Genomic DNA, 11014 nt, shown 5'->3' with positions numbered 1-11014 from the left:
ATCAATTGATAAATTTGACAAATATTTAGAGTGATAGCCACATAAAGGAAACTGTAATCAGACCAAATTATCCGGGGGGATGCTGTGGTCCTGATCATTTCAGCCACACGTATTTTTTTTGTTTGTTTTTGGCACAAATATATTTAAGTTTAATTAAATAAACCCTTGATCAAAATGATATGCAGAAAATCCCTGCATTGTACGGGTTTAAAAATTTCAGACGTATTAATAATTTATCCTCACAAAGCTCTGGCCATCTTCCGCATCAGCTCAGCGGTTGGACTGTTACCCATGCCTGATTTCTGTGAACTCGCCATTGCACAAAGCGAGCCGGCCTTCGGCTGTGGTGGTGCTTGTCTGAGTGGAATCGCAGCATCACGTGGACCCTGTGGATGGCTGAAGGTTGATTGGTTTTATTGACTGACCTACAAAAAGAAAAACATGCACAGGAACTGACCTTGAACTGACGAGCTGCAGCTGATTGATAATAATCCACCAACCGTGAGGGCCGATTTATTAGGTACAGTTTACTAGTGACTACTGGGACTTTGACCTTCAGGACTGCCTCAATTCTTCATGCTCCAAATATGCTCTGTGGGACTGAGATTTGGTGACAGTGGGAGCCATTAGAGTACAGTCTTAAGAACTGTACTCTAATGGCTCTGTACTCAGTTGGTATGAACACTCTCAAGTGTGCTCATAAAGTGGGACGTGGGAGGGATCCATGCTTTCATGTTGTTTGTCTTAAACAACATGAAAGCATGGATCCTACAATTTGAACACTGGAGCTGTGGTGGTTCTCGCGTGCCTGGAGCGCTGGGACCCTCTGCTCGCACCGGGGTGGGCGGCCTTTACCAGGGTTGACTGCCTGTCTCCTCTGGGACTACCACTCCTTGGTGTGGGCGCCCCATCTGGGACCTCCCTCCTCCTGATGGGATGAGCGCGCAGAGACGTGTGGCCTTGCGTCTTTAGTACTCTTGGGGGCTGCGGATGGCCCAGTTCTCCCGGACCCATCTCTTCCTGCCTCTGGCTCCTGGGGGACGCTATTACAGCTTCCCACCTTCATTCCCAAGTATGTTTCATAACAAATACACACTCACACTCTGTCTCTTTCTGTCTCTCACACACACGCACACACTCTGCCTGTCCTAGCTTAGACATTGTCATACTGTGTACCACATATAATGTGGTACAAGAGGAGCCTATAGAGAATTTATAGAGCTAATCTTGGAAAAGCAAAATATGTTTGGCTCAGATCATAATTCTGATTGCAAAAGCTGCCAGACAGGATTTAAAAAACATAAATAAATAAAAATAATTAAGTAATTTTCACTGAGATTTAAAAGAAAAACCACAAGCTGCACTTTGTAAACCTTCAAATGCATTTAAAGCTTTGAACATGAAGGTAATTTCTGTTTACAAGTGATTGACCACATCACAGTAATAACAGGTTTTAGTTGATAAAGGCCTACAGCGTGTCAGAGGAAGCATTTCAATGAACTTAGGGCAGTAATTTAGTCGTTTATGACTTTAAAATGAGCATCATGGCTCATTGAGGACATAAATACATACACGGGCAGACAAATCGTCCTTGGCAGCAGAGGACAGCTCTGTGATAATCTGCTGAATTTATGGCAGCTGAGCATCTCTAAGCTCAGTGTAAGCTATATAAACTCTGTGTGCGAGTCCACGGCGTCCTATGTCGTCGTTTTTCCTTCTTCCCGTTTAATTTTGAAAGGGGATGGGAAATTTAAGACGGATCTTGGATTGAAAAAAAATATCTTGCCCAACAATTCTGCTGTTATAAAAAATTACAATTTTGCAAAACTGTAAAGTTTATTCAATATTTTAATTGATGCTGTAAAACTGTTTACCTAAATATTTTTATTTTTTTTGGTTAGGTCTGCAGAATGAGCTTAAAGAATCTCAGCTTTCAGACTTAGCAATTGAGACTCTTTATTCTGTATCCATGTACTCTCTTTCAAAGGACCAGGAAAACTGACTCCCGAGGTGTATAATGGACATGTTATTTCTTACATTAATTAATTAAACAGTCTGGCTTCTCTTCCAAGCGGGGCATCTGGTATTTTGATGTTGAACCGACACCAAAGTGTGATCAAAGGAGAAATGTGAAACCAGCCATCGTTGGGCTGCAGCAACAAGAGCCACCAAGTCAGCGGTTTGACTAAAAGTGGCTACATGTGCACAGAAGATGGCTCTAGTGGATGATCGCAGGATCCTTTCCATGACTGAAAAATCAATAAATAACCCTTTTCAGAGCAACCAAGCTAGAACACTCTTCAGGTGGCAGGCATATCTTGATGCACACCTACTGTGAAGATGAAAGAAAACACAAGCGATTCATCAGCCGCAAGAGCAGAAAAAGAAATGGAGCCAGAAGTTCTTTTAATGGTTGAAAATCAGATTAAGATGAAATCAGAGAGAAGAAATTAAATAAAAGGCCAAAAGATCTGAAGCCTACATCACTTTCTGTCAGACAGGCATGGTTTCTGGGTCTACATGTCAACTGAATCCTGATTGGTTCATTTTAAATCCAGGTTTCTGCCATATTTCTGCTCTCAGCTAGAAAACTTTACGCTATATGCCATAGTACATATATCTGCAAATTTACTCGTATAGTTCCATCTCAGACTCAACTTTGAAGTGTTGAGCCCATCACACATTTTATAGCGTAAACATGAAGAAGTAAATAATTTTGTTTTGACTAATAAAGCAGAGACATTGTAAGAAAGAGATAAACCTTTTAAAGGCTTATTTTATGGCAGAAACCTAGAATACCTAAGCTTAAAACAAAAAATTAAATTTGACTGGTGGTTCTTTACATGCAGTTTTAATGTTCTGGTGATCACTAAAATTAAAGTTAGAAAATACTTTACAATACCTTCCCAAACAAGCGTTTCTTATAATGATGACACTGGCTTTGAGAAGTATTTTTACTTCAGTTCAAGTTAAAGCTCAGCTAAACCAGCTATAACAGTATTTTACGGTTTAATGTGAGTACTTTTAAGTACCACAGTGCTTCATTCAGCACTGTACGTTCAGTGGAAATACAGGCACTGAAAAGTCCGAGTCACCGTGAATATACCTCCACATATTCTGCGTAGTTAGGCGAGTTTGCAGGAACAAGGCAGAAGGCACTCTGTAGTGTGAAACTTTTTTTGTTGCTCATGAGGCCGACAGAGGGCGCTCGCACTCAGAAATCAGATGAATTAACGCAAAATGATATGAAGCTTTACTTTAACGATTGTTCAGCCACCGATTTTTACTACAGGACTACTAGAAGAGGAGGAAGAGGAGGAGGAGAGCAGGGGTCAGATGGGAGGGATGATCAGGACGGCGACCCAGTTCACCCCGCAAACCAAACCGGACGACCGCCCACAGCTGATCAAAGGATGCAATTAGTGAGATTTTAAGGGTGATTCAAGTTTATAAAAACATCCAGCTGCATTTCCCCCTGGAGAGAGAGAGAGAGAGAGAGAGAGAGAGAGAGGGAGGAAGGAAGGAAGGAAGAGGGAGGGACTGAGGAGTAGAGAGGAGCTGGAGTTTTAGGTTTCCCAAGCATCTGGATGTCTGGCAGGGAGAGACGAAAAAAGGAAAAGGGCTCGGATTTATGGAAAACTGTCCCGAAGCAAAGGTAAAAGGCAGAAAAAGCACGCGCAGAGGGGAGAGAAGAGGAAAATAAGGAGGAGAAAGTTGTTTTTCCAGCGGGACGGGTGCAGCATCGCAGCGAGCAGCAGGAATGTTACCGGTGAGTTTTCATTCATGAAAGGTTCCAGGAGTTTATGGATATGCAACTTCTGAACTGAAGAGTCGAGCTGAGGCAGCAGCCTGGAGCCTACAGCTTCAAACACACGTCAGACCCTTAGAAATAAGCTCATTTCACTCCTGCAATCTATGTCTGGATGAGGGTATAGTTTGTTTCAGTTCATTTATTAATTAAACATTTTTTAAACGTACTGTGTGCATTAATTTAAATGTGCCAAACCTCAATATAAATGCATGCTGAGCTTTCACTTGCTTGTGCAAGTGCAACTACTGATAGGCAGGATAAGGATAAGATAAGATAGGCTGGGATTGAATTTATTTATTCTAAAAGTTTGGAATTTCCTGTAACACAGCTGCCAAAATATTAAATACCGGTACTACTTCTAACAAAATAGTTGAAATAAGGCAGTAATAGGTCATTAAGGTATTGATACCTAATAGAAAAAAAGAAATCAGATTCAGTGGGTTAAAGGCTAAAAAAATAAAAAATAATAAAAATATATAAATAAATATATATAATATATAATAAATATATAAAGCTATGTAAAAAGTTTTATTTCAATGCAACAAAGTGGCTCAATAGTTGGACTCAATAAAACTGTAGTTTTCTAATACATGAGAAGCTCAGCATGTAAAGTGCTGTGACAGTCCAATTTTTACCCTTGTTTTCCACTTAACTGTTTAATTTTCAAGAGCGGCACGAACTTGGAAACCAACGCACAGTTTAGGAAACGCTTTGAGCACTTCCCATGTCATCTCCAGGAATGTTAGCGGTGAATTTTCATTCAGAGACAAGGAACCAAAGAAATAACTAAACTGCTCAGCACTTCTCACATTCCTTCAACTTTAGTGAGTGCACGTCACACAACAGCCAATCATCAGCCAGAACCAACAAGACAGCTGATTATGTGACTGTATCCTGATATTTTTCACCATGTTTTTTTCCTAATATTTAAACATTCGTTTGGAATTGTGGGAAACATTTTTACACCAGACTTCATTTAGTCTGTTTGAGCCAGATGACTGCAAAGTGACTCAGTGCAATACTTCATGTAATTTTAGATTTTCTTCCCATCTCTGAGGGGGTCTAAGGGCACATCTTTCACCATCTTACAATGCTGTGATTGCAGCCATTTCCCAACTCTGTGAATGGAACTCACGGCCATTTATTAATGGTCACGACAGGATTAACAAATATGAAACTGAGATCGTGGTGCAACTGTACTGTTGCAACATCAGATGATGTTGAGGAAGTCATTGAAGACGTTTTTGACACTAAAAACTTTCCAACCAGATGAACAGAATCAAGTTTCTGTGACTTGGAGGAAAAATGGACATGACGACAAAATAAACTGTGGTTCACTGGTTTTGTGCTGAGATTTTCCACAGTTGTCCCAAATTACCTCCTATCAGTGTCTTCCTATTGGTGTCTAAGCAAAAGTCTTTTAACCATTTATAAAGCATTAACTACATCTCATTAACCCTTTATGAACAGCCTTATCATAATGTGGGTTATGCAGCAGACGCTGGAGGTTCTCTGTATGTACACACAGGAAATATCTGCAGTCGAGCGCAGAGTGCCTGAAGTGTTTTTGTACTGCCAGGTCCATTTGTGCTGGTTTTTGGTTAGGTGCCTGAAGCGGGGTCTGTGTTTAGCACCAGCTTGACACATTTTCACATTTTGTTCTAGAACATATAATCCCTGAAAAGATAAAAAAGTGCATTTTGGAACGGGTAGGTGCTTTACAGAGGGCGTGTGCTAACGAGGGGCATAATATTAGAGTCTTCTCATCATCCTGCTCTTTTCTGGTCCACTGATAGCGTTGCACTTCTTGCATTTGCATTTATATTTGCACTTCAAACATCACGACAGTGGCACAAGCCGTTAGCCAATGAGATCCACCCTTTGCTTTTGGTATCAGCTTTCAAAACACCAAGATAGTGATGGCGAAAACAGCCATCTTGAGGCTTGAAAATGAGACTTCACAAACTTAATGGGTGATGTGACAGTAGCCACCTCCATTCACTGTCTATAAAAAGCATCATCTGCTTCATCTACTTTGCTGAAGGTCCCGACCAATGTTATGTTTCCATTCACACAGTAGAGTTAATGTATATATATGTTTGCGTTCGTGCTTGTGTTGATCTGCATCTTTTAGAGAAAAAGTCTCAAATTACCAACCCTGAAATCGGTGGACATTAGTATTCCTGTTTCCCTTCCGTCCTTCCTCCCTCTATTCCCGTTTCTCTTTATCTCTCTCTCTCCCACATGACACATGGCAGAAAACACTACACCTCTTTGTGGCTGCTGTCAGCTCCAGACAATACTCTGAAGATATACAGAAGTGTTTACTCTATAGAGCGAGGCAGAGAAAGAGAGGCATAGAAGCCTGCTACTTTGACTTTTGACCTCACCCTGAATTTCCAGTCCTCCACCTCGGTTCAGGCGCTTTCTCTAACCTTTGATCCAAAGTACACCATCTCCTAGCTTGTTCTGGAAACCAGCTACTGTTCACTGTATTGTTTTGACAATTAAAGCTCTTTTGCCCTCGTGTCTCCAAACAGGGGCAGCTCACAAGACTGACACGACAAATTCAAAACAGAGCATGATATCATCTGGCAACTTCTTCTGAAATGTTGAGCAGCCGGCACATATTTTCCTGGGTACAGAGCCGGCAGCACTGCCGTCAGTATCTTCTTTTTCCACGAATAGCGAAGCTACAGAAATATTACAAACGCCGTACAATCTCTCATTTACTTTATTTTATGTTGAACTTCATGAAAAATTTTGCATCTTCCTCAGAATTTTTATTCAAAGCTTTAGCACAGAAAACCTATACTCTTACCTTAAAAGACTCATTTACAGCGCCATATTTTTGCTCAAATGCTGCTACTAGAGTAGCTTTGCATGATTCAGACTCATATATTGACATAGTAACCATTGGCGCTTTTGTTTACCTTATAATATGAAATTGAAAGGACAGAGTATAAGAAAAAGCTCAATAGCTTCCCCTTAAAAACATGTCTTTACTTAAAATGTAATGGTAAATACAGAGGGGGCGTGCCATGTTGTAGGCGTGCCATGTTGGTGACAGAAGTTACATGTAAACGTCACGGAGCAGAGTCATTTCTATTGGTTTAGGACGTTTATGTTAGAATTTAACTCTAAGTGCTGCTGGATCTAAGTTAAGTGTCAGAGACACACCTGAAATGCTCTAGGCTCTAAATATTATTTTATCTTTATTCGTGTATTTTTACCAGTAGCAAATTTAGCATTGTCCGTCGCTAATGTCTGTAATACATCACGTCTGGATTGGAAAAAACAACATTTTAAGCTTGGTGAAAATATTTGTAAATGGATCAAGTGGCTTTTTGCTTTGGAGTATTTCTTTATTTTAGTCAAATAACTGTGGTATTTTGTGAAAAGTTGTTATGCATAGACTTTGTAGAAAAAGAAAGACTAAAGAAAGTCCATGAAAATAAATGATTTATTAATACAGCAGCAGTGTATTGCCCCCCAAGTGTGAGAATTGTTTTGCTTCTCATTGAGCTGGTAGCTCATGTTTTACTCAATGCACACAGTCCCTATAGAGACGGTACTGACTGTTCTGTGGGTGTGTGGGTGAGGGGGTGTGGATAGTGAGAGTAGGGTGGCTGAAACACAAATCACCTTCAGCTGTCACTGTGGCCTACTCCCCCCCCCCCCCACACACACACACACACACACACAGAGGCCAAGATCTGGCAGTAGGGAGGCTGGTGTGACTCTGGGATTGTTTTTTGTTTTTTAATTTTTTGTTTTGTTATTTGTTGTTTATGCTCCTTGCTTTTTTTTTATTTAGAAGCTTTATTCATTTAAGCGCAACACACCTTTAATAACCAGAGGAAACATTTTTGGATGCAATGAAACCAAGCAGCAACCTCCAGAGCTAAAGAACAGTCTGAGTTAAAATGCCAAAACATGCAGTTCCTGTAGTGGCCACTTGAGGCTGGCTCCAGAGTGAGTCCCCCACCCGAATTTACATATTTAACCCATATCAAGCACATTTACAGGTGGTACCACAAATGGTTTTGGCCTTTACAGACAGGTTAATCCTATCCATAAAGGCACCTTCTTAATATCACTCCTTCACCTAGATAATTGCCTTAGAGGCGTGGCCACATTCATTGACAGGCAGCTGGAGCCGATTAGCAATTTCTTGTTTTCATCTTCACTACTTTGAATCCTAAAACTGGACTTTCTCACTATATTTATGGTGTTAGTGTCTTTAAAATCATTTTTGAATTGAATTATCTGTGTGCTTCAGTTTTAGTGAGTGAAATCCTAGCATTGTATTAATCCTCTACCTAAGTTACCCAGACAGTTTATGAATGCTTGCGTTAGTCGATAAATTAACACTCCAGCCATTCGTCCATATCAGGTAACTTCTGGCTAAAAAGAACAAAGGAAACCCACCACGATGCTCCATGGAGCTTCTTTTATCTGGTCTGTGGTTAAAATCTCCAACTTTACAACAAAAGTGTTTTATCTGCAGAGGTTATAGCCTCTGCAGATAGTTTCCTACCTGTCTAAAAAGTCTACAGGTGGCTGAAGGACACCATAAACTGTATGATAGACAGACATCACACCATCACTTCACTGTGTATTGATGTTGTGGTTCTAAGAGTTGAGAGATTTGAGTGTGCAGTGTTCTCAGCTTTTCAAATTGTGACTTTGTTATCAAAGTCACTATGTATCCAAACAGAAATCACTTTTTTAAGCAGAAGAGTCGCCCCCTGTTGGCCTTTAAAGAGAATACAGACGTGGAAGCTACTTCCATCTTTACATCATCTGTTTACATGGTTTCATTCACCTGGATATTGGATTTAAGGGCGTGGTGTCCTGACACAGGCAGCTGTAGCTAATTGCTGTCTGTTAGATTTCACGTTGCTAATGGAAGCCACTGAACTATATCTCTACGTCTGTTTTGTGCTCTGGGTACCTTTTGGAGCATTTTTAACGGTTTGCTTAATTGTATTTTTGAGTTAGCTTAAAATATGTCATCAGTCTGCCCTCAGTGAGCACTGCTCCATATCTCCTAGTTAAAGCTTTAAATCCCTCCAGTTTAACAGCAGGTGTTCCTTGAAGCTGCCTCTCTGGAGGGGCCGAGCTATTTTCTATTCAGTGTGCAACACTTTCCAAATTTTCTCCCCACCCACGTTGGCTGATTTATCCTTTCATGATTCATGATTAACAAGTAAACGCACTGTCGTTTGAAATATCACAGAAATTTAATTTAAGTTGTGTGGGCTGCTGCAACCAGCTGCTCTCAGATCTTCTTCCTGATTTAATTTAAGCTCCTAGACCAGAAAGATCTAAGGTGGAGGCAACAGTGTAAGAGCAGAAGCAGTCGCAGGACATGCAGAAAAAAAAGTGGAAAATGGTGCAAAACTTTGAAGAAAGGAACCACCTGCAAACCATTTCACTCCCCGGAGAACTTCTCTCCATGAACGACTGGTAGAGCAGATATAGGAACACTACAGTCCCACATCCCCAACACAGTCTATCATCATTCAAAACAGCAATGCAACAGCAGCCCAAACATCATCCAGTCACATTGGTTACATAATTCACAGGAAAATGACACACTTCCTGACACGGCCATTATGCTTGGTTATACAACTAATGCGGTGAAAGACAGACTCACAGTCTGTAAATACAAGGCCGTCTTTGTAGAAACTTTATATGTCGTAGGCATTCTGAACCATCGAGGCCTAGATTCAAATGAAATATGAACTTTCAGCTTCTTTGAAAAAGATGATGAGGAGGATTACATGGACTGTGGACCAGGCTATTTCTTGGTTGTTGGCATGCAAAGAAGTCATGCTCCCTCACCACCAGTCGCTTGGTCATAGACTGATGGCCCCAAAGCTAAATCAGCTGCAGTGTGAGGTCTGTTTTATTGTCTCAAGTGGTGGATTCCAAGTTTGATTAAATATCCCCAAAGTGAGTTTGATCCTTTAGAGATTTTATAGGGAAGAGAGGCTGGATTTCAAGTAACTCGGAATCCTATTCACGATTAATGGGGAGGGGAGCATGAGGTGGAGCGATGGATTAGTGTGGAAATGCAGGCATTTAACTGGCCTGCTGTGGTGAAGAGAGAGCTGAGCTGGAAGGTGACGATTTCTTCTTAGCAGTCCACTCTTAGCAGTTTCCTCTGAGATCAGCCTTAGACACTGGGTCAAGAATATCTGGTGGGATTAGAGCCACTGCTCCATATTGAAAGGAGCTGAGGTAGCATGTACATGCCTCCTGGGTGCGTACTATCTGTGCATACACGTCTGGGAGGACACCCCTGGGTAGACCCAGAACCTGCTGAAAAGATTATATATCTCATCTGTCCTGAGAAAGCCTTGGGATTCCCCGAGGAGGAACTGAAAAGCATTGCTGCAACCCCAACCTGACTTTGGTTAACTGAAAGGTAATGGAGGATGGAATTCCCTTTTTTGGGTTATTATTATCCTAGTATGATGAATTTTACTTTTTCCTCATTATTTTAAACAAAGAAATAATGAAGTTTGTAACTTTCTTGTTTGTTTTAAAGAAACACATTGGTACATTAGATCATCTAGAGGCTGAAATAAAGGTGAACCTGTGGCTGGATGTACGTACGTTCATAAAATTATTTAAACAAACATACTAAAATATTCTGATATTTACACACTCAGTCATGCAGTACTTGCAAACAGACACAAGTTAGTTCACACGGTATTAGCTCACTGAATGATTGTAGCTGTTTAAGAACTTATTGTAAGCACTTGTCCTTCTAGTGGACAGCTGGTGACAGCTGATAAACATGCCTCAGTGGTTTCTCATATGCCTTAGTGTGACGTGCAAACATGCACACTGCAGTCAGCGTACTTCCTGTAGAGCTGTAATGGACGAATGGTTGGAAAAGTGGGTGTGAGAGAGCCCGGTTGTCTCTGTTCTGTGCCTGTATTGTATGTTGTAGGTGGTTGTACATCACTGTCCTCTTTAGGAACTTGGACAAACATTTTGTGTATTAAATCCAAACTCATAGTAGATGTTCGTTGGTCTGAAGGCCCTGATAATACACGTGGCAGTTGCAGACTGCTATCATTTATAAGAAAAACACTGCCTGCTATGTGATTAAAAGTTAATCTTTCCACTTATCTATTAATGACACGTGTGACTGATGAAACGTCTTAATGATGCTCTTCACTTGAA

The sequence above is a fragment of the Aulonocara stuartgranti genome (genome assembly GCF_965226115.1).
Source record: "Aulonocara stuartgranti genome assembly, chromosome: 19".
NCBI lineage: Eukaryota > Metazoa > Chordata > Actinopteri > Cichliformes > Cichlidae > Aulonocara > Aulonocara stuartgranti.
Note: the sequence above shows the minus strand (reverse complement) of the source record.